The sequence below is a fragment of the Engystomops pustulosus genome, chromosome 5 (assembly GCF_040894005.1).
Source record: "Engystomops pustulosus chromosome 5, aEngPut4.maternal, whole genome shotgun sequence".
Lineage (NCBI taxonomy): Eukaryota > Metazoa > Chordata > Amphibia > Anura > Leptodactylidae > Engystomops > Engystomops pustulosus.
Window position 1 is genome coordinate 188019361 of NC_092415.1, and position 25659 is coordinate 188045019.

At 41.5% G+C, this 25659-nt stretch overlaps 1 protein-coding gene across 2 annotated transcripts in view; it reads right to left on the reverse strand.

Moving 5' to 3' along the window:
* The window catches only part of JCAD (junctional cadherin 5 associated), a 63394-nt gene extending 41452 nt beyond the window's left edge, over positions 1-21942 (reverse strand). Inside the window, exon 1 of one of the 2 annotated variants that reach the window (XM_072154075.1) lies at positions 21845-21942. The gene's annotated coding sequence lies outside the window, so the exon portion shown is untranslated. Of the gene's footprint in view, positions 1-21460 lie in introns of both variants that reach the window. The other variant, XM_072154076.1, reaches the window with a different exon arrangement.
* Positions 21943-25659: the final 3717 nt, after the last annotated feature.

The following is a 25659-nucleotide window of genomic DNA, read 5'->3' on the forward strand; positions in this document are numbered from 1 at the left end:
CAAACTCCTCCATTTCCTTTTTTAATTGGAAAGTAATGCAACCTTAAAGGAATCTACCATTTGATTTGAAGCATTATGAAGCAAACATACCTTGATATACCATAGATACACGCTGGTGCTGGTGCGGTGCATCACTAATGTGAGAGGAGAAGTGCTAAGTCAGGCAAAGGAGTGAGACAGCTTCATTTTATAATTGTTTTTTCAGCAAAACCACTCAGTTCCGGGATAAAAAAAAGATATGTTTCTGCATCAGTGTAGCTACAGCATTCTCAAGTTATGTTTGGTTCATAATGCATCAAATCAAATTTTCTTTAAAAGGGTTTCCTTAAATATTAATGAATATCACATCTGTTGTCCAATTAACAGTAAATAATAATTAAATCATTTTAGTATGATCTATAATATACATGAAACTCTGGTATCGCAGAAGAAATTGTGTCTTTTTTACCATTTTTGAACACCTAAAAAATTGATAGTTAATAGTTTCAATTTTTTTCTATATAAATTAGGCATCTCTGTGATCAAAAATAAAGGAGCATAGGGTCAAAGTCTTAAATACAGACGCCACAAGAAAATGGCGCAAATGCACTTTTTGGTTAATTTAACAGCATTTGGAATTTTTTCCTACTTCTCAGTACATTGGATGGAATAAGAAATATTGCTACAAGGAAGTACAATTGGTGACATGCCCTAATACAGCCCAAAAAATAAAAAAGTTACGGATTTTTGAGCGTGGGGAGTAAAAAGTAGAAGCACTAAAATAGAAAAGGTCACTAAGCAGTTAACATAACACTTAAAGGGGTCTAAAATCTATTTTGACGTATCCAAGGGATATGTCATAAATAAATGATAGCTGCAGGTCCCACTTTTGGGACCAGCATCTATACCTGCAATGGAGGACCGCACACATCCTTCTCGATGCCGGGAGTGTTGCACTGGTCGGCGCTCCCATAGAGTTGAATGGAGAATGCTGCATATGGGAAATTCTCTTTCCATTCAGGACCCTTAGAGGGGGTTCGCGGACCCTGTTCCTGAGATAGCTCAGAAGAAGTAGGACCTGCACCTTTCATCTATTTATGATGTATCCTGTGGATGTGTCGTAAGTAGTTCGGATGGTAATACCCCTTTTAAAGGAAATTTATCACTAAAAAATCCATCATGATAAACCAGGGACACTTACTCATAGATCCAGGCACCGTGACTGTGGTAATCTTCTGGTTATGGTAATTTGTTATCCATGGCCTCCTTCCATCGAAAATTCCATCAAGTTTTAAAATTATGCTAATGAGTCTGCAGCAAAGAGACAGAGGCCCTGGGAACAGCCCCAGTAGCCATTCAGGCTCGATAGAATAATTGTAAAAGTTGATTTTAGAAGGAAGAAGATTACCACGGTCACGGTGCCTGGATCTATGAGTAAGTGTCCCTGGCTTATCATGATGGATTTTGATGGACAAACAAGCAACAACTGACGACTGCTGCCATAACAAACCACAAAAGAGGAAACCCAACATTGGGTGATGTCCATGAGTTCCAGCCTTTAGGCAGTCATTGCCTATAAAGGATTCTCTACAAAGTGTCAAAAATGAACATTTTACCCATTTTAATCCAAATGGTGGAATGCAGACCCCGAATTCTGAAGATTGTCTCGTTGTCCAAACATTTCTAGACCTAACTATATGGCATTGGCCAACCATCCCCTTTCCCTAGACCAGTGGTGGCGAACCTATGGCACGGGTGCCAGAGGTGGCACTCAGAGCCCTTTCTGTGGGCACTTAGGACATCACCCCAGGACAGAGTTCACCAAACAGGACCAAATATATAAAATGTTCCTGCAGTCCTAGGCAACTTAAGAGATGCTGCTCTTAGCTTTATTTTACATTGACTGTTTGGAACTGTTTGAAAAGTGAGAAGGTGTTGATAGAACTGAATTATCTTTGTAGGTCATCCTGCTACAGCCACCATTCTTCCTGTACAGTGAGACCCTGGTGAGAAGCTACAATGATAGTCTGAATGCGTCCTCCTTCTTTCAACTGTATTAGTGGCCTCGGGCAGCCGATACAATTGAAAGAAGTGGAAGAACAGGTAAAAGTAAGTTACTGCTTAAAATGCCACGTTGGCACTTCACGGTAAATAAGTGGATTTTGGTTGTAGTTTGGGTCTGTCTCTAAAAGGTTCACCATCACTGCCCTAGACTGTAAGAGTATTAGATATTTAGTCATTTTTTAGTGAGGATGGAAGAAGTGAACGTCTTCCCCTCCTGATCTACAAATATAAGGCATCCTGAGACACAGAACAATAGTGAAAGGGATTTTCAACAAATGAGATAATCTTTTCCATTTCATAGGTGGAAATCCAAATAAACTGTTGCCCGTTGGGAGACCCAACAAAATTAGGGATACAATCCTTATTTATGACTACAGTTTCCATAATAGAATAACAGGGGAACAATTATTTCCTGTAGAGGCCTTCAAATTCCCTTAAGATTAATTAGGATGGAACTCGGCCAAGTTCATTAAAACTGAAAACTTTATTGTGGCAAAAAACAATCTAGCTCAACGTGGAGAACACAGGCCAAATATGTCAGGGAAATGCATTCAGCTTCCATAGAAATGTATGGAGGGTCGGCCTGTCACGCGTACTGTAGAAATGGGAAATGCCAGGAAATTATCAATGGGGGATGTGAACTAAACATTGCCCCCCAACCTTCTTTCTGAAGACACACAATCAGGACCACTACGTAAGAAGACCTTCAACATCCCATAAAGTCTTCTGAGATTTAATAGGGTAGCCTCCTAACTTTAAAATTATACCAGAAAATGGTTCAATGTGCTATAAAAAAAATCTTATACTGCTCCGGTTCCTCTACTGGGCCCACACTTATTGTTCTTAAGTGTAATAAATATTAGACATTGAATAGATTTATTGAAAACTTTTCTCTAATCAGAGATTTGGCGCACAGATCCTTTTTACAACATGGTCTTTTTAAAGGACTACTCTAATACCTGACAAACACTTCTTATCTGAAACACTTGTCTCTACAAAACACTCATAGATCATGTAGACAGGAGAAGGCTCTCTCAAATCTATGTGCACCTTGTTATGTAGGATAAGGCTCGCTAGTCCTTAAAGGGCTTTTCCCACAAACTTTTTCTTACATTTCAATCCCCTAGTGATGTTAACACAATAAAGATAATTTTAACCAATTACTTTACAACTTACTCAGTTTTATTGCTGTTTTAGCTCCTATACTGCTCAGTGTACAATCCCAGGGTGTGGGCGGGGTCTCACTAAGCAGACACATTATAATCCATCTAGTTCTGTGGGGTGACAATGAGGTTACATTATCAGGTAGATGTAAATATACCCTTTCATCTGGCTTCTGACATTGTACTAACAAACTGACACACAGAAGAAGAGATGAGCCTGTCTCCCCCTTCCCCCAGATCACTTATTTCCTAGTAGTCTGTTACACTGTGAGCTCTGCTACATCTCACAGATATGTGCCTGCCTCCCACTCCCCCGAGTCACTTATCTCCTCGTAGCTTGTAGTTTTCAGCCTCTCTCCCTACTCACCATGTGCTGACAGGATGTGATCAGTGAGTGTCTCTGAGCTCCGTGCAGGGGGCGGGGCTACAGTCACACAGCAGAGACAGAGAGAAATCTCATCTGAACAATCTTACACAAAAATCCAAGATGGTAGTGAGTTAGAGAATGTGTTATTTTGTTATCCTGAGTACACATAAAAAAAAATTTCTTCATGGGAATACCCCTTGAGCTCTGAACGCCTCGTCCTTTGTGATTGCCATCATGCATCGGACATCAGGAGATGTGGAAAGTCATGTCTCTAGATGCAGAACCATCAATTAAAAGTGAAAAGGGCTTTCTGAGAGAGCTTGACTTCAGCTTCAGTGTTATAATCCCCCCCCTCCTTGCCATTATACAACCAGTTTACATCTTGCTTCAAAGCTGATTTTCTGGATGATGCCACCACACCACATGAAAGAAAAATGACCTGCTTGGCAACATACTGGTAGTGGTTGATTAGGTCAATTTCTGCTGACAGGTTCCCTTTAAAGGGGTTTTCCCACGAACAAAAGTTAGGCCCTATCCAATAGATAGGGCCTAACTTGCTGATCAGTGGGCGTCTCTGTGATGAGACCCTCACAGATCACGAAAACAAGGGGTCCGATGGGATCCCATGTACCTCCGTCGGACCCCTCGTCACTCCTTCAGATGCGTTCGGCACTCGACAATTTCCATCAGGTGCATAGACATTAATGGAGTAGAACGGTCATGTGCGACTGTCTGCTCCATTAGTCTGACGGAGCGATGGCGGGTCTGGCGGAGGTACGTGGGACCCCATCGGACCCCTTGTTTTGTGATTTGTGGGGGTCTCATCGCTGAGACCCCCACTGATCAGCAAGTTAGGTCCTATCCTGTGAATAGGGCCTAACTTTTGTTCGTGGGAAAACCCCTTTAAGGTATAGTTTTGCCTTTTCTCACTATGGAAAACTTATTTGCACATTCCTTACCCAGAATCTCCAGTGAAGCATGTTTGGCTTCTTAGTCTCTGTGCACCTAAAAAATCTTCATAAGGAGAATGATTCACTTCCTGACCCAATGCAGGGTAACAGGACAAGCGCAGCAACGGTCCACAATTTAAAGGGGATGTCTGATCCCTTTAGTAGCAACTTTTTCTGTTGTATAGTATGGATTGTATAGAAGTCTACTAATTGATATTGGAGATGTATAAAATATCACTGCTTTCTCACCGCAGGCCTTCTAAATATAGCAGGGGCTTCTGTGCATCTTCAGGAAGAATATGATATTCACATATAGAACAGTTTTAAGGAAATTAATCCATGCATAATATTATGTTAATACTAAACGACTGCACATAGACAATGGTCTACACACATCTCTCTATTAGCTTTAATGCATTCACATTCATTTACAGATGCTTTTGATCTAACATTTAGAGGCAATTAATCTGCGGAATTGTTTAGGTCTCATTATTCTGCAACACTGGTTAATGCTCCCTCTTGGCCTTTGTTTTTTTGGGCTGAGATCTAAATTCTTCTTCCTAGTGTTTGCCAAGCAAACTGGGAGCATTTGATCCAGACTAAAACCTTACTAATTATCAATGTAGCGTTTATTATATATATATAGAAGAAAAAACAGATTTTTTTATAAAGCTCACACAGACACGCCCCCAGGGGAAAAGGTTACCGCCCCCTTGGCTATTATGAGCTAATTGACGTATAAACTTTAGGTGGGTGGAATTTCAAAAAATAATAATACCAACTAAATCAAGGGGCACCGCGGTAATCAAATAAGGTTTGTCGTTAAGCGTTTTGGACCTGGTGACCGGTTCTCTTTAAGAGGTTTACTAACCCCTTGTTATTATCAAAAGAGTATGACTCTTACGATTTCGTATGAAATTTAGACTAAAGCAAATAAGTTACATGTAAGTATATACATTACCAGGTTGCTATTTATTGGAGGGTAATTATCACTAGAACTATCTTCTTTACAAAAATTTCATATTTAGGGAATATTGAGGAAATTCCAAATTTAGTTGACATAACACAACACATTGGGGGTTATTTACTAAGGGCCCGATTCGCCTTTTCCCAACGTGTTACCCGAATATTTCCGATTTGCACCGATTTCCCCTGAATTGCCCTGGGATTTTGGCGCACGCGATCGGATTGTGGCGCATCGGCGCTGGCATGCACACGACGGAAATCGGGGGGCGTGGCCGAGCGAAAACCCGACGGATTCGGAAAAACCGACGCATTTAAAACAAAAAATGTGTCGCGGAGCTTGAACTTACCTTCACTTAGCCCGGCTCGGTGTATTCCAGGGCGTACCAGGGAACTTCAGCGCAGCAGCGCCACCTGGTGGACGTCGGAGGAACTGCCTTAATAAATCCTGGCCGGACCCGAATCCAGCGCAGAGAACGCGTCGCTGGATCGCGAATGGACCATGTAAGTAAATCTGCCCCATTCTGTGGATATGAAACAAATGAAGGCCAGCACTGGAAAAAAGATTCATGCAATGTATCAAGGCGTAAAACTGCCTGTACAAGCGTCTATGATTGTTGTACAATCGTTAATGTAACCACTGGATGGGGCACTTCTTCTTCTCCTCCTCCTCTCAGTTTAGTTGCTTTCACCCCTTCTAAACCACATAAAAAGTGATGGAGGATAGCATGGCTGGTGGGCAAGGGGGATGTTTCCGGGGCCCCACTTCCTAGTTCTATGGGATGCCCTATAGGGAAATCTGCCCCATGTTCACCTAACCAGTTCTTCGCTGTTATTAGGCCTAGACTGACAAAACCAACAACACATCCTCACTACCTTGTACATTTCTGCCTTTAATAACTGCTAAAAGAAAATAAAAACTAAGGAAAAAGTCATCCAATAATATTGTTCAATAAAAAAAGAATAGATTTTATTACGAATCTTCACGCAAAGATAAACCTGAGGCTATATAAACAGAAATAAAGTGTAGGGTTCGATGAAATATAAACCTAAATGATACATGCACTATAAATCAGCAAAAAGGTGATAGTTAATATAAAGAAAATCCAAAGGGAATACAAAGGGAAAGTGTAGTAGTGCATGGACTCTGTACCATGGGGTTCAATAATAATTTGATACTACGGTAAATGAAAATGTATAAAGCTAACAAAAGAAATACGGTAAATCCCAAAAATATAAGACATCACATATGTAGGGTATGTACTACAGTAAAAAGGGTATTAAAAGGGGTCGTCCACTTCAAGCACATTACAGCAAATAATTAATATTGTTTGTATAACCAAAAGTTATTACATTTTCCAATATATTTTCTGTAACAGTTCTTCATGGTTTTCTAGATCTCTGCTTGCTGTCATGCAACAGGATGCTTCATTGTTTACTTCCTGTATATAAACACCGGTCAATGGTCATATGATGTCACACAGGTGCACGGCTTGTTATATCCCTGGTCATGTGATGTCACACAGGTGCACGGCTTGTTATATCCCTGGTCATGTGATGTCACACAGGTGCACGGCTTGTTAGCATCACACAGCTTTGATTGCACTGTGTGTTATAACGAGCTGTGCACCTGTGTGACATCACATGACCATGGACCGGCATTTATATTACAATGAAGCTTTCTGTTCCATGACAGTAAGCAGAGATCTAGAAAACTGTGAAACATTTTATAACTTTTCATTACACAAATAATATCGATTATTTCCTAGTTCCTGTCACACAGTCATTATAGAGAAGATGACAGAGTGCAGATGAAAGAATAATGACACTGTCCCCCTCTGTGCATGTAGAGATGGTACGGTCTATAGATGCACATGTGATGCATCGCTGAGGTATCATGGGATCGATAACAAACAACATATTGATAGAGAAGTCTAATTATGAAGATGGTGTGTGACCAGACAAAAGGAGGTGAAGCTAAATAATCTTTCAAGCTCCCTACCCTAGGCATGGCTCTATCTTTTGCCACCTAATGTGGCCAAACAATGTGGCCAAATTGCACCTGATGAGGCCAAACTGCAAACCAATGTATGTCATTGTCAGAAGGTAGGATGATTTATCAAGCCAACAAAGAGATTCAAGGTTTTTGGCTTCCATTTAAATTTTGATTTAATTTAGCACGAGTCCAGCTACAATCCTGGACTATAAATGCATTCCAGCTGCTACAGAAAATACAAACAAAGGTATGGTCACACACATAGCACATACATACAATAAGACCGCCATGGGCCCTGGGCTGTATGAATATTATAGCCCCTAAAAGTCTGGAATAACTTCCTACATATGGTACTAGAATCAGCTTCTTGGGGAATAGAGGATATGTCCCTTCTGCTGCTTTCAATCTGCGGTTTAAGGACCTTTGAAGGACCTTCAAAGATCCTGAAATGACTCTATTGTACATGTGTATTGAGAGCAGGAACCGATGTAAAAGGATTTCATGGGTGAAGGTCCTCCTCACTATAAAAGTTGGTGGGTGGTTTGAGTGGCCATGGGCCCCCTAGAAGCCTTGGGCGCTGGGCTAATGCCCATACCCCCTTTATTAAATTCCACTACTGGTCACACAGATATCCAGGGACAATACTTTACACTGGCTGCAACTTTGTATGGTCAATTCTACTGCCCGAATGTATTCCCCTTGGGAATGCCCTTAACAGGAATTGGGCAAACCGCACTATCATATTGTTTGGACAAGATAACATTTTTCAGGATTGTACTAAAAATTCTGGAAAATCCCTCAAAATTTCTACTTTTGATACTATATGCAGAGTAGCATTATAGAGTGGACACACTGATGTTCTCCTTCACTTCGGATTTGCATCCCTGGTTCCTGAGCAGCATCGCACTGGGGTTTCTTGGCCCAATAAAATTATTCTGTAGTTCCATCCTCTAGACCCTAGAATTTTATAGGGTTGCCTTCTGCTATACCTCTGGGGTCCAGTAATGGGTTCCAACCTGGGCCCACCACAGGATCTTCTGATTCTCTGATGGTCCAGTCTAACGCTGCCCCATATTTCAGTGATCCTGCTCCCTATAACCATCAGTGATGACACCATGGTCATTGTGCATGGACCAATCCCAGGCATCACATGCCCAATGAAGAAGATGATTTTTGATACATAGGGGCACATTTACTTACCCGGTCCATTCGCGTTCCAGCGGCGGCGATTCATGAAGGTCCTGCGCCCGATGTCCACCAGGTGTCGCTGCTGCGCCGAGGTCCGCCGAGGTGCGTCGGAGTTAACTGATCTCTTCCTGGTGCATGTAAGTATGGCGTGTGCGACCAATTTTTTTTTTAAAATACGGCGGTTTTTACGACGGCCACGCCCCCGATTTCCGTCGCATGCAACCTGGCGCGAAATCCGATCTTGTGCACCAAAATCCCGGCGGATTTCGCCGCAAAACGGAAAAAATACCAAAACCCGCCGGAAAAACGTGAATCGGGACGTTAATAAATGTGCCCCATAGAGTAAAGTATAGTTTTTCTTCTATTTTGCCCCAAATATTGCCCCTTTAGGGGATTCCTGCCTCAACCCCAACCCCTTCAATCAAACTTCTTAGGAATAGCAGAACATCTATAATCCGGGTCATGTCTGAACCACAGCAAAGTGGCTTCACATGGTAAATACAGAGTTTATGTTTAGTATCAGGAAACTTGGTATGGAGAAGATGACAATCCTAAAATTAAAGTCTCCTTGAACAACCTCTCCTCCTATAATACATAGGCCTCACTTTCCTACTTCTGGGTGGGCTGAGGAGCTGCGGCTTTCTCTTAGTAGACTCCTGCTGGCCTTAAATGATAGCACATGTACAGCGAGGCTTATCGAAACTTCTCCGAGTACTGGAAATTCCCCCAAAAAAGTTTAAAAAAATACAGAAAAACCTAGTTCAGAAATGTAACCTAAACATGTTTCGATGGAATCCGCTCTGATGTGACGTCTCTGTGCTAACTGCTGCTTCGTAAGTGAAATTGGCGCAGTCGGGTGACGAGAGGTCCCTTCCAGATTATCGGAGCCAGATAAAACTGCAATTTGCTGCAATAGTCAGAAGTGATATCTCAGAACAGTCTAAAAGCCCAAGGCTATAATTACCGGGATCATGTTTTTAGTGGAGGAAGAGGGGTCTGTACTCTGTATTCACAAACACGAAACGCAGACGCTTCTTCTCTCTCGTCTCTACGGGTGCAGTATAGTGTCAGCGCTCGGGGAGGTCCTCGGCTATGTTCACACTACTGACTGCGCAGTACCTTGCAGGGGCGTAACTAAGAGAGGTAGGGCCCCATAACAGACTTCAAAATGGGGCCCCTTCCTGCTTAAAAATATACATATTACACTCATATATAGACCCTCATTTATATACCTATATACATAAACATACAAACACACACATTTATACACTTTCATATAAATAGAGCATATACACATCACATAAACACACACATACAGTGCCATTTATAGACATACAGCATATATACACATATACAGTATATACACACCATACACAATATACACAAAAAACATATACACATCACAGATACACAGATCACATACATGCTATATACATTTAATGCTGTACAATGTTGTGAAGCATAATATGTATCCAATGGTGCACATCCTCCATTCTTTAGTGTCAGGTCAGATGACGGGGCCCCTTGACACTGCGGGCCCCATATCGACAGTTATGGTTGCTATCACTGTAGTTACATCCCAGGTACCTTATCCTCCTCATACTGAATGCATATCCACAGACATCAGCCAGGAGGATTTTTAAAGAGAATCTGTCACCAGGTTTTACCTTACTAAACTACTAACCCTCTGAAATGTCCATTCTAGAATTAAATTGTTTATGTGAAATCTCACCCGTTCACCTATAACAAAATATCTCCTCCAATGTCAAATGACTCTTCTCGCCTCATTTTCACATGAGATGAGTCAATTTTAGTGGTTGCATTAAAGAAGCCCCTATTTTCTGTTCTAGAGCACCTAAAAACCTGCGCTATGTCTCACATTAAAGATAAGGATCTCATCTTTCAGATCACATTAGGCTTATGAACTGAAGATCCAGAGATACAGACAGATAAAGACATAGTTAGAAATGCAAGTAGTACATAAAGATCCAGTTCACGCCTATTTTTAACTGACTGTATGACCAGTTCTGTAGCTCACAAAGCCATAAGATTTTCATCTTTAATATGACACCAGCAGTATGTTTCTAGGTTCTATAGAATAGAGGATAAAGTGACCTGCCGCCTGCAAACACAAAACTTGACTCATCTCATGTGAAAATGCGATGAGAAGAGTCACATTTGCATATGGCTTTGGAGGAGATTTTTTTTTTTATAGGTAAACAGATATATTTAACATAAAAGAAGTAATTCTAAAAAGGACATTTCATACCCTACCAGAGGGGACTGGTATAGTGGGGTAAGATCTGGTGAAAGTTCCCTTTAATTAAATACTTTTATATCATATATATCAGTGATGGCAAACCTTTTAGAGGCTGAGTGCCCAAACTACAACCAAGACCCGCTTATTTATCGCAAAGTGCCAACACAGAAATGTAATTTGTGATTTATACTCCCTTCTCTGTCACAGTTTTCATTGATACCAGCACCTGAGGACACAAATAAAGCAGAAAATAGTCCCAGGTAGCACTGTCACTTTAATATAGCTCTGTGCACAGCAAGTCCTGGGCTGTCTGGGACTGCAGGAAGATACCTGGAGTCATCTCTGGTGATGGCCTGAGTGCCCATAGAGAGGGCCTCTGAGTGCCACCTCTGGCACCAGTGCAATAGGTTAGCCATCACTGATATATATTATAAGTTTCTTCTTTTTTTGTAGCTTTTCCTGTTGACACTCCACATACACGTGCATGCTCAGGGAGGGAAGCCGAGCATGCATGGTTTTCCAATAGGGAAAGCTTTGGGTGCTATCTGATCTCCCTAGAGAACAAAATTATTAATACAGGCAGTCCCCGGGTTACATACAAGATAGGGTCTGTAGGTTTGTTCTTAAGTTGAATTTGTATGTAAGTCGGAACTGTATATTTTATCATTGTAATCCCAGCCAGAACTTTTTTGGTGTCTGTGACAATTGGATTTTAAAAAAGTTGGGTTGTCATAAGAATCAATATTAACACTAAAGCTTCATTACAGACACCTGTGATAACTGTTATAGCTGATTATTGTAGCCTAGGACTAAAGTACAATAAATTACCAACACCCAGAGGTCCGTTTGTAACTAGGGGTCGTATGTAAGTCGGGTGTTCTTAAGTAGGGGACCGCCTGTATGTTTTTGGCTTTAATCCCTCATCGTGCTGTTAGGCTTCTTGAAAGTCATGCTTGATGTTTAGGAGGCTGCCTTACAAGAGGTAATGTTTTCCTTATCCCATCCTGATAAAAGTATTTTCATATTTCCAAGATTTTCCCAGTGGAGTATCAATACTCCTAAACCTAATACAATCTTCTCTAAAATCAAATAACTCTTTCACACAAGCCACGTTTGTGGTTGTAGGATGTCAGTTCAGGAGGGAACCTGTCACCAGATTTTACCCCTTGAAACTTGCAGTCTCAGTCTCAGGGTATGAAATGTGCTTTTTTTAGAACTCCCTCTTTTATGTGACATCTCTCCTGTTAACCTATAATAAAATCACCACCAAAGTCACTTTTCAATGAGCAGAGAAGAGTTGGAGATGAGTCAAGATTAGAGGCTCCAGGGGTAGTGTCACTTCAGATGTCTCTATCGTCAGTTCTGTAGCACCTAAAAATATGTTTGAAAATGTAACATCCTAAATCTAAGAATCTCATCTTCGAGCTCACATCAGGCTTGTAGTCCTGTGATCTACAGAGAGCTGCATATGATAATTCTCGCCTAACTGTCTTTATCTTCAGTTCTGTAGCTCACAGCACCATAAGCCTTATGTAGTCTGAAAGAGGAGATTCTTGTCTTTAATATAATACCAAACATTATAAAAAAGTCTTAAGTACTATAGAACCAAAGATAGGGGCATCTGAATTGTCACGTCTCCCCCTGCAGGCTTTAAACTTGACTCATCTTAGGCAAATATGACTCTTATTATCACAGTGACACATGACTTTGACGGAAATTTTTTGTTATAGGTAAAAGGGTGATATTTCACATAAAAGAGGGAATTCTAGAGAGGATATTTCATGACCTACTGGAGGGGGCTGGTAGTCCAATGGGATTAAATCTGACAATGGATTCCCTTTAAAGGAAACCTACCACTTGTAGTGGCAGGTTTCTGATGGAAATACCGGGCACCAGCTCAGGGTGAGCTGGTGCCGGAGCTTATTTTAGTTAGTGTTTTAAACCGCGGTATCGCGGTTTAAAACACTTTTTAAACTTTATAGCCGGCGCAGGCAGGTACGCGCTCGGCGCTTACCGTGCACGCGGCTACATAGGAAGTGAATGAGAGCCGCGTGCACGGTAAGCGCCGAGCGCGTACCTGCCTGCGCCGGCTATAACGTTTAAAAAGTGTTTTAAACCGCGATACCGCAGTTTAAAACACTAACTAAAATAAGCTCCGGCACCAGCTCACCCTGAGCTGGTGCCCGGTATTTCCATCAGAAACCTGCCACTACAAGTGGTAGGTTTCCTTTAAAATGTGTTATGTCACCCTCCTCTTGCCTCGACTTCTGTCACTTAAGGAAGCAGGGGTATAAGGTGCAGGGGAATGGGTGGACAGTACTAAATATATATAAAAATTGGTGCCCGATACAGATCTTGCACTGAAGCAACAAGGGGGACTACAAGGAGGTCCCCATACACATTCATCCCCACTACAGATTACTGACCTCATGTTACCTTTTGACCCCCCAGTTAATACGGTTACACCCCCCCCCCCCACCATGAAGTCTTCCAGTTTCATCCCACCCATTACCATGTCCCGATAACTGCTGCAATGGGGCAGGATAAGATACCCTGTAGGTGAATACTGCAAAGAGAGCAAATTCTAATTTAACCTGATTCTTACATAAAAACACTGGCAGATGCTGCTCCAAGAGAAATCGCTTTACCATATATTACAGCTTAAAAAAAGTCTTGTGTCTGCTGAAAGATGTAGGAATATGGCAACACAGAACCCAGAGAAAATCACAAGATGCTGCAGTTTAGCGTAAAATACTCCCACCTATACAAGGACAAAGCTAATGGATTCTGGTTGAATTAAGGATTCTTAAAGGGGTGGTCCAGAAATAGAAAAAACATGGCTGCTTTCTTTCAGAAATGGAAACATCCTACAGGCCATGTGTGGTATTACAGCTTAGAGCTCAGGATTCAGCTACAATAACTCATAAATTCTGTGGATTGGTGTTGTGCTCTTTCTGGATGACAACAGCCACGTTTTTTCCAATACCTGACAATCCCTTTTAATAGAGCGTCCGGTCAGATCATGTAAACATATACAAATATGGATTGGCTCAGATTATGTAGCATATGACTAGCATGACCTGGCATGATGATCGCTCTATGCACTTTTATGGGAGTTCTATGAGAGATCGGGATTGGTCATATCAATTAGTCCAAAAGATGTAAATCAAATGTAGATGGAACTTTTAGACTATGGTTCTGTTCACATGGACTATTAATAGTGATCACTGCAGGTCTCAGATATCAGATATTTATTCCTTATCCTATGGGAAAAGGGTAAGAGTTTTTAGAGTTAAACCTCCTCTAATGTGCTTAGAACATTTAAGAATGGGGTAAATTTAACAAGGGCAAAACTACTGGGCTACTTGTTGGCTCGTTGGGTTTTCCATTGGATAGATTGGGGCACATTTACTTACCCGTCCTGTCGCGATCCCCAAGGTGCTTTGTCTGACGAGGATTCGGGTCTGCCGTGCTTCACTAAGATCGTGTGTCCAATTTCCTGCATGTGTCACTTCCCCGTTGAAGTCCACCGGAGTTCACCTTCTTCTTCCCGGTGTATGTGAGTGCATGTCTTTGAATTTTAAATTCCGAATCAGTCAGGTTATCCGACGGCCACGCCTCCAATTTGTGTCGCATGAAAGCCGGCGCCGATGCACCAAAATCCGATCGCGTGCACCAAAAACCCCTGTGCAATTCGGTGCAAATCTGAAAAATTTGGGAAACCCGGCGGTTTTATATAAGTTTGGGCTCAGTATTATATAACTTTATTAATAACTTAGATAAATAATTGCACAACTATCTTCTGGTTGGTTGGATAGATAATAGATGTTGTATAGAGAACACTTTATGGTGACCCTATAAATAACTGACCATAATGCAGTTAAAGGTATAGTCTTGCTTTAAGATCTGACTGCCCATCCATAGTATAGGTGATCATTATAAGATGGGTCCAACACTCAACACTCCAGCGGATCATTCTTGTCAGTACAGACTTGTTCCATGCCAGTGACTTGATAACCACAGAACTTTATGGGCTTAGATTACGAAGGGCACAGCAATCTAATGACTGGTTGGACAGATCAATGGAGGATAACAGATGTCAGATTTGTTCGGACTGGTCTGAGTCTGGTTTCACCTTACTGCAAATCATATCGGAATTAAAGGGATTGTTCAAGCTTTCATAATGGATTGGCCATTCTCAGGATTGGTCCAACACTCAACACTCCTCATTGGAACCATTTTATGATACTACTGCATTGTCCCTAGAAGTTTAGGCTCATCATAACAAGTTGTGTGTTACTTTAGGGAGGTTACAACTATCTGAGAGTATGTTAATAGGTTGGATAGTTGAATGACCCATAGATGGTATTGGAAATATTCTACATAGACTATTCTACAGCCTCTCAGCGTGACCTGACCCGAGAGCAGGGTTGTAACATAAGTGTTTATTGATCAGTCATCATAAATAGTAACTTACAGGATCCGGCTGCTACTATATGACACTACCAATGGGGATTCACCCTGCAACTAGGAAGTAGAAGCCATAATACATAGTAACTTACAGGTTCCGCTGTTACTATATGATACTACCGAGAGGATTCACCCAGAATCTAAGAAGTAGAAGCCATGATACATAGTAACTTACAGGATCCGGCTGCTACTATATGACACTACCAATGGGGATTCACCCTGCAACTAGGAAGTAGAAGCCATAATACATAGTAACTTACAGGTTCCGCTGTTACTATATGATACTACCGAGAGGATTCACCCAGAATCTAAGAAGTAGAAGCCATGATACATAGTAACTTACAGGATCCGGCTGTTACTATATGATACTACCAATGGGGATTCACCCTGCAACTAGGAAGTAGAAGCCATAATACATAGTAACTTACAGGTTCCGCTGTTACTATATGATACTACTGAGGGGATTCACCCTGCAACTAAGAAGTAGAAGCCATGATACATAGTAACTTACAGGTTCCGGCTGTTACTATATGATACTACTGAGGGAATTCACCCTGCAACTAAGAAGTAGAAGCCATGATACATAGTAACTTACAGGTTCCGGCTGTTACTATATGATACTACTGAGGGGATTCACCCAGCAACTAAGAAGTAGAAGCCATGATACATAGTAACGTACAGGTTCCGGCTGTTACTATATGATACTACTGAGGGGATTCACCCTGCAACTAAGAAGTAGAAGCCATGATACATAGTAACTTACAGGATCCGGTTGTTACTATATGATACTACTGAGGGGATTCACCCTGTAACTAGGAAGTAGAAGCCATGATACATAGTAACTTACAGGTTCCGCTGTTACTATATGATACTACCGAGGGGATTCACCCAGAATCTAAGAAGTAGAAGCCATGATACATTGTAACTTACAGGATCCGACTGTTACTATATGAAACTACCGAGGGGATTCACCCTGAAACTAAGAAGTAGAAGCCATGATACATAGTAAGTTACAGGATCCGGCTGTTACTATATGATACTACCAGAGTATTCACCCAGAATCTAAGAAGTAGAAGCCATGATACATAGTAACTTACAGGATCCGGCTGTTACTATATGATACTACCAAGAGGATTCACCCTGAATCTAAGAAGTAGAAGCCATGATACATAGTAAGTTACAGGATCCGGCTGTTACTATATGATACTACCGAGGGGATTCACCTAGAAACTAAGAAGTAGAAGCCATGATACATAGTAACTTACAGGATCCGGCTGTTACTATATGATACTACCAATGAGGATTCACCCTGCAACTAAGAAGTAGAAGCCATGATACATAGTAACTTACAGGATCTGGCTGTTACTATATGATACTACTGAGAGGATTCAACCAGAAACTAAGAAGTAGAAGCCATGATACATAGTAACTTACAGGATCAGGCTGTTACTATATGATACTACCGAGGGGATTCACCCAGACACTAAGAAGCCATGATACATAGTAACTTACAGGATCCGGCTGTTACTATATGATACTACTGAGAGGATTCACCCAGAAACTAGGAAGTAGAAGCCATGATACATAGTAACTTACAGGATCCGGCTGTTACTATATGATACTACCGAGGGGATTCACCCAGAATCTAAGAAGTAGAAGCCATGATACATAGTAACTTACAGGATCCGGCTGTTACTATATGATACTACCAATGGGGATTCACCCTGCAACTAGGAAGTAGAAGCCATAATACATAGTAACTTACAGGTTCCGCTGTTACTATATGATACTACTGAGGGGATTCACCCTGCAACTAAGAAGTAGAAGCCATGATACATAGTAACTTACAGGTTCCGGCTGTTACTATATGATACTACTGAGGGGATTCACCCTGCAACTAAGAAGTAGAAGCCATGATACATAGTAACTTACAGGTTCCGGCTGTTACTATATGATACTACTGAGGGGATTCACCCTGCAACTAAGAAGTAGAAGCCATGATACATAGTAACGTACAGGTTCCGGCTGTTACTATATGATACTACTGAGGGGATTCACCCTGCAACTAAGAAGTAGAAGCCATGATACATAGTAACTTACAGGATCCGGTTGTTACTATATGATACTACTGAGGGGATTCACCCTGTAACTAGGAAGTAGAAGCCATGATACATAGTAACTTACAGGTTCCGCTGTTACTATATGATACTACCGAGGGGATTCACCCAGAATCTAAGAAGTAGAAGCCATGATACATTGTAACTTACAGGATCCGACTGTTACTATATGAAACTACCGAGGGGATTCACCCTGAAACTAAGAAGTAGAAGCCATGATACATAGTAAGTTACAGGATCCGGCTGTTACTATATGATACTACCAGAGTATTCACCCAGAATCTAAGAAGTAGAAGCCATGATACATAGTAACTTACAGGATCCGGCTGTTACTATATGATACTACCAAGAGGATTCACCCTGAATCTAAGAAGTAGAAGCCATGATACATAGTAACTTACAGGATCCGGCTGTTACTATATGATACTACCGAGGGGATTCACCTAGAAACTAAGAAGTAGAAGCCATGATACATAGTAACTTACAGGATCCGGCTGTTACTATATGATACTACCAATGAGGATTCACCCTGCAACTAAGAAGTAGAAGCCATGATACATAGTAACTTACAGGATCTGGCTGTTACTATATGATACTACTGAGAGGATTCAACCAGAAACTAAGAAGTAGAAGCCATGATACATAGTAACTTACAGGATCAGGCTGTTACTATATGATACTACAGAGGGGATTCACCCAGACACTAAGAAGCCATGATACATAGTAACTTACAGGATCCGGCTGTTACTATATGATACTACTGAGAGGATTCACCCAGAAACTAGGAAGTAGAAGCCATGATACATAGTAACTTACAGGATCTGGCTGTTACTATATGATACTACCAAGAGGATTCACCCAGACACTAAGAAGCCATGATACATAGTAACTTACAGGATCCGGCTGTTACTATATGATACTACTGAGAGGATTCACCCAGAAACTAAGAAGTAGAAGCCATGATACATAGTAACTTACAGGATCCGGCTGTTACTATATGATACTACCAAGAGGATTCACCCTGAATCTAAGAAGTAGAAGCCATGATACATAGTAACTTACAGGATCTGGCTGTTACTATATGATACTACTGAGGGGATTCACCTAGAAACTAAGAAGTAGAAGCCATGATACATAGTAACTTACAAGATCCGGCTGTTACTATATGACACTACCAATGGGGATTCACTCTGCAACTAGGAAGTAGAAGCCATGATACATAGTTACTTACAGGATCTGGCTGTTACTATATGATACTACCAATTGGGATTCACCCTGCAACTAAGAAGTAGAAGCCATGATACATAGTAACTTACAGGATCCGGATGTTACTATATTGTACTACCGAGGGGATTCACCCAGACACTAAGAAGCCATGATACATAGTAACTTACAGGATCCGGCTGTTACTATATGATACTACTGAGATGATTCACCCAGAAACTAAGAAGTAGAAGCCATGATACATAGTAACTTACAGGATCAGGCTGTTACTATATGATACTACCGAGAGGATTCACCCAGACACTAAGAAGCCATGATACATAGTAACTTACAGGATCCGGCTGTTACTATATGATACTACTGAGAGGATTCACCCAGAAACTAAAAATCAGAAGCCATGATACATAGTAACTTACAGGATCCGCTGTTACTATATGATACTACTGAGGGGATTCACCCTGAAACTAAGAAGTAGAAGCCATAATGCATAGTAAGTTACAGGATCCACTGTTACTATATGATACTACTGAGAGGATTCACCCAGAAACTAGGAAGTAGAAGCCATGATACATAGTAACTTACAGGATCAGGCTGTTACTATATGATACTACCGAGGGGATTCACCCAGACACTAAGAAGCCATGATACGTAGTAACTTACAGGATCCGGCTGTTACTATATGATACTACTGAGAGGATTCACCCAGAAACTAGGAAGTAGAAGCCATGATACATAGTAACTTACAGGATCAGGCTGTTACTATATGATACTACCGAGGGGATTCACCCAGACACTAAGAAGCCATGATACATAGTAACTTACAGGATCCGGCTGTTACTATATGATACTACCAAGAGGATTCACCCTGAATCTAAGAAGTAGAAGCCATGATACATAGTAACTTACAGGATCCGGCTGTTACTATATGATACTACTGAGAGGATTCACCCAGAAACTAAGAAGTAGAAGCCATGATACATAGTAACTTACAGGATCCGGCTGTTACTATATGATACTACTGAGGGGATTCACCCTGCAACTAAGAAGTAGAAGCCATGATACATAGTAACTTACAGGATCCGGCTGTTACTATATGATACTACCAAGAGGATTCACCCTGAATCTAAGAAGTAGAAGCCATGATACATAGTAACTTACAGGATCCGGCTGTTACTATATGATACTACCAAGAGGATTCACCCTGCAACTAAGAAGTAGAAGCCATGATACATAGTAACTTACAGGATCCGGCTGTTACTATATGATACTACTGAGAGGATTCACCCAGAAACTAAAAAGCAGAAGCCATGATACATAGTAACTTACAGGATCCGCTGTTACTATATGATACTACTGAGGGGATTCACCCTGAAACTAAGAAGTAGAAGCCATAATGCATAGTAAGTTACAGGATCCACTGTTACTATATGATACTACTGAGAGGATTCACCCAGAAACTAGGAAGTAGAAGCCATGATACATAGTAACTTACAGGATCAGGCTGTTACTATATGATACTACCTAGGGGATTCACCCAGACACTAAGAAGCCATGATACGTAGTAACTTACAGGATCCGGCTGTTACTATATGATACTACTGAGAGGATTCACCCAGAAACTAGGAAGTAGAAGCCATGATACATAGTAACTTACAGGATCAGGCTGTTACTATATGATACTACCGAGGGGATTCACCCAGACACTAAGAAGCCATGATACATAGTAACTTACAGGATCCGGCTGTTACTATATGATACTACCAAGAGGATTCACCCTGAATCTAAGAAGTAGAAGCCATGATACATAGTAACTTACAGGATCCGGCTGTTACTATATGATACTACTGAGAGGATTCACCCAGAAACTAAGAAGTAGAAGCCATGATACATAGTAACTTACAGGATCCGGCTGTTACTATATGATACTACTGAGGGGATTCACCCTGCAACTAAGAAGTAGAAGCCATGATACATAGTAACTTACAGGATCCGGCTGTTACTATATGATACTACCAAGAGGATTCACCCTGCAACTAAGAAGTAGAAGCCATGATACATAGTAACTTATAGTAACAGCCGTATGATACTACTGAGGGGATTCACCCTGCAACTAAGAAGTAGAAGCCAAGATACATAGTAACTTACAGGATCCGGCTGTTACTATATGATACTAAGAAGTAGAAGCCATGATACATAGTAACTTATAGTAACAGCCGTATGATACTACTGAGGGGATTCACCCTGCAACTAAGAAGTAGAAGCCAAGATACATAGTAACTTACAGGATCCGGCTGTTACTATATGATACTAAGAAGTAGAAGCCATGATACATAGTAACTTACAGGATCCGGCTGTTACTATATGATACTACCAATGGGGATTCACCCTGCAACTAAGAAGTAGACGATGCAGCAATTGGTCAATACTAAAATGACAGACATTCTTCAACATCATCCGCCTCTGCTGTAAATCACAAGTGGATGTCTAGGCTTCTATGACATGTCATGTCCATCCTTGCCGGACAGTACTTTCCCACTGACATGTCTGAAGCAGAACCCCACCTCTGGTGAAGAAGATGCACAAAATGTCACAATTCAAAGGCACAAGAAACCCCCCACCCCAAAAGCATAGGAACCAGCAGGCAAAGTGAAGGCTCCAATGTAAACAAAAGTCCTTCTAATAAGCAACATGCAGAGAAATGTAGATGTAATCTGGGTACCTGGGGATGTCTCCAGTAGTCACTTGTTCCTGTAGGACTGAAGGTTATCACATGTACACACACAGCTGAACCCAAATAGCAGCCTTGTGCATGATGTGAGGAGCAGCACTGGGTGCCACAGTCTGGGTGACATTGGATTTCTTAGCAGACATGTCACATATCTTGCAGGGATACAAGGAACATGTCTAAAATCCAGAGAGAAACTTAGCTCCAGTTCATCACAGGCAGCTGCTTGCTGACTGGCTTCTTCCCCCTCTGCTGTGGCTTCTGCTGCTCTACATTTCTGCCAATGACTTTGAAGATATAAAGGGTTTCTTCTCCTGCATCTCTGCAGCAAGGAAATGAGGGGGCACTGGGAGACACTGAGGGGAGGCAAGGACTTACCTTGTCAGTCCCCCCATGCTTGCATCCGTCTACTTGGTGTGCAGCAGCTCCAGAATTGTAATCCAGCACTGCATGAAGCTACTGCTGAGCATGCCTAGTAAATGCAGTCACTTGGAAAGGAGAAGGTTCCCTCAACAGCTTCAATATTTTTTGCAGCCAGTCTGAAAGTTTTAAAGGTGCAAAACACTAAAGTTTGAGGTTTCCAATGACTAATGTGTGTTTTATAACATTATGGGGGCTCTCAGTAATGCGCAGAGTCTTGCTATAAAGTGACTACTTCAAGAAACACTTCCAAAAAATGAAGTCATGTGTCGCAGGGATGAACTTACTTACTCAACTCTGCTGTGTCTGACAGATTCAGTACTGCTACATAAGTATCAATGTTTAAAGGAGTTTTTGTCCTGGGAAGGTAGGGTGTTCATGATGACCTATACTGGGTTAGTGGTGGGGGAAAACACTCCCCAGCCATGAGGTGAGTTGAGCCTCATGCCTCAGGCAGCAACACCTGCAGAAAGATGGGGGCGGCAGCAGGGTTGCAGTCACCTTGATAGAAAGCAGGACTTGACACTTAAAAATATTGTCTCTTCACACCCAACAAAGGTAAATTAAGAGTGTTAAAAGAAATAACACTCATCACAATGTGTCAAAGAGCTTGCACTTAGTTTGATAATTACTCATAATCCCGAGGTACTATCTCTTGCGAAAGATGCTTTTCCAATGAAGTTTTCACTATGGAAGTCATGACTCAGATTCTGTTTTGGGCTGATAATCTTTGATGGAGACTGTATTATTTACATAGGACTTTGTAGGAGAATAAAAAGTTTGCAATAGGGCGGCTTCCGGCACCTTGACACATCCATGGAGGTAAGTGGCACAGACAAGACTTATATAGTCCTGTTTATTATGGGATATATAATAAAAAGTTTTCTCAGAAAAAAATCTTAATAGTACTCATTAGCTAAATCCCTATGCTGCTTCAGCGCCGCCCTGGTGGTCCTTGCAGGTCCTACAGCGATAACATCATCTGGATCATTGACTGATGCAGCCAAGCTGTGTGACATACAGGCAAGCATGGGCGCTGGAGTGAGGGCAAATTTCATAAAATCCAAGAAAATCTCTGCAACAAATCCTTAAAATTATGAAGACCTAAAAAAGCTAAATATATAGTCTACCTTAATTTCATGGTAACATATTTAGATGTAGCAGAGCTTGTCAGTATATACAGATGTAGTAGAACTCGCCATTATATACATATATAGCAGAGCTTGTAATTATTTACAGATGTGGCAGAGCAGTATATACAGATGTGGCAGAGCAGTATATACAGATGTAGCAGAGCTTATCAGTCTATATAGATGTAGCAGAGCAATATATACAGATGTAGTAGAGCTTGTCAGAATATATAGATGTAGCAGAGCAGTATATACAGATGTAGCAGAGCTTGTTAGTATATACAGATGTAGTAGCGGCTGTCCATACAAACAGATATATTAGAGTTTGTCCATATATCTAGATGTAGCAGTGCAACGCTTGTATGTACTTATATAGCGTATGAATGCAGTAAAGCTGAATTTGTCACCTGGTACAGGACATGCTGACCAAGTACTGCAGGAGACACAACATACAAATCCACATTAACTTAACTTGCTGAGCTATCATAATGCCGAAATACTGCAGCCACAGCTAGTGAAATGACAAACCCAGCTCTGCTACACCATCTCTCTCCATCATTGTGGATGCAAGTTTTCCCTTGAGAGCTGCCAAATATGACAATGCATTTTTCTGCACTGTATGCAGTGCAGGCAGCAACCAACGTAAAGAAAAAAAACAGGGTGTGGGTATAGCACATAGTGCAGGGGTAGGGCTGAGACTATTTGCAACTTTAGCCTCTACTAATTGATGTTTCAAGCCAATTTTGGGAAGCATTTATGTAAATAGATGAATCCTTAATGTCAGCACGATCTGCATCAGATGCTCCCTATGAAAATGCACTTGTAACGCAGGGACCAATAACATCGCATGCTTTCTGTTACTATATGAAATCGGGCAGGGTGTCAGCTAACGTGCTCCTATGGAGGTGGGGGGGTGGGGTGTATACATGTGCATATATGACGGCTGCTGCCACAATCCAGATACTATGGAGAGAAGCAGCTGGAAGCGAGGAAACATTTAAACAATTTTCTAAGCTGCACTTATTTCTGCATCTCTCCTTGTCCCTTCCTACGTTCCCTCCCTAAAGTCCTCTTCTCTCCGACCAATCCTGGCCTGTTGTTAGGCAGAACACGTCATTCATAAAGCATAACAATGACAGCTGGAACAGACCATGTTTTTGTCACTGAGTACCTGAGAGGTAGCGGGATTGCCCCTGGATGGGAGACGGATACATTGTATCCTGCGTTATACTGTCAATATTGACAGTTGTAACATTCCTTGCATTCTATGTATACATTACCATGTGCATGAGAGTGTAACTGGGACTGATGCGACTACGCATGAACTCTGCGAGAATACAAAGGTCCCCGGGGCGGCACACTGTTCAAGCCCAAAGCCAGAAGTGGCTGAGCCCAATTTGTCATTTAACTCTTTGCTGTTGCAGTGTTTTTCCTGCACGGCGAGATATATTGTAACCCGCTACCGTGTATTGTAGCCAAGTACATGATTGCAGGAATTGTGTGGGTGCCGAACGACAAACACAACTCCGTTACTTCTGAATAATTACTAATGTCAGCATATTGTATGTGTTTCGCATAGAACGTGTTATGTAAAAGAGTTCTTAGATTGCTTACGACGAGGCAGGCGGCAGACGAGCAGCAGAGGGAGCAACTATAGTCCTCCTAGGAGAAGACACTTGAAAATTCACTCTCCTAGAGAAGACCACCCCCTCATCCAGATCAGATTTCATGTTCCTTTATATATGATGCATTATGACCACCATTGAGAAGACCACCCGCTTACCCAGACCAGATTTCACATTCCACTATATATGATGTATCATGACTGCCATAGAGAAGACCACCCCCTTATCCAGACCAGATTTCACGTTCCATTAGATATGATGTATCATGACCACCATTGAGAAGACCACCCCCTTATCCAGACCAGATTTCACGTTCCATTATATATGATGTATCATGACTGCCACTGAGAAGACCACACCCTTATCCAGACCAGAATTGACTTTCCATTATATATGATGCATCACGACCACCATTGAGAAGACCACCCCGCTTGAAGAACATGCAATTTTTGGGTGGTAAGGTGGTCATCTCAAGGTTTCCCTGTGAAATTTTTTAGAGTTTTGTCTTTTTTTTCTTGTTTCCAGATCAGCAATTAAGGAGTGTGCACATTTTTTTGGCTTCAGTAAATCTCAGGCTAGAAGATTATCCTGAGAGATCAGATAAATCACATGACAAGACCTCTAGTATCTCTGCGAGCAGTGGAAATAGCCCTCCCCGCGTCCGTTTAGAAACTGCACGAAACAGCCTGTGACAGGGAAGCTTTTCGCGTGCACGTCTCACCTCAATTCTGCTGGGAGAGGTGGGTTTGATGCTTCGGGAATGAATTTGTAAAAGGACTTTCCAATTATTAGGAGGCACTCATTAATAGTGTCACAAGGTCTGTTATTTTGCAGCACAGTTTGTGCGGTAATTCAGACTGGGAAGCAGGGGCATAACGACAGTGGAAGCAGCCAGATCTGCTGCTATGAGGCCCACAGTGTCAGGGGGCCCCAGCATCTGGGGCATTGGATATGTATATACTGTATATATGAGTATATGCTACATGGGTGTATATGGTACTGTATGTATGTGTGTATA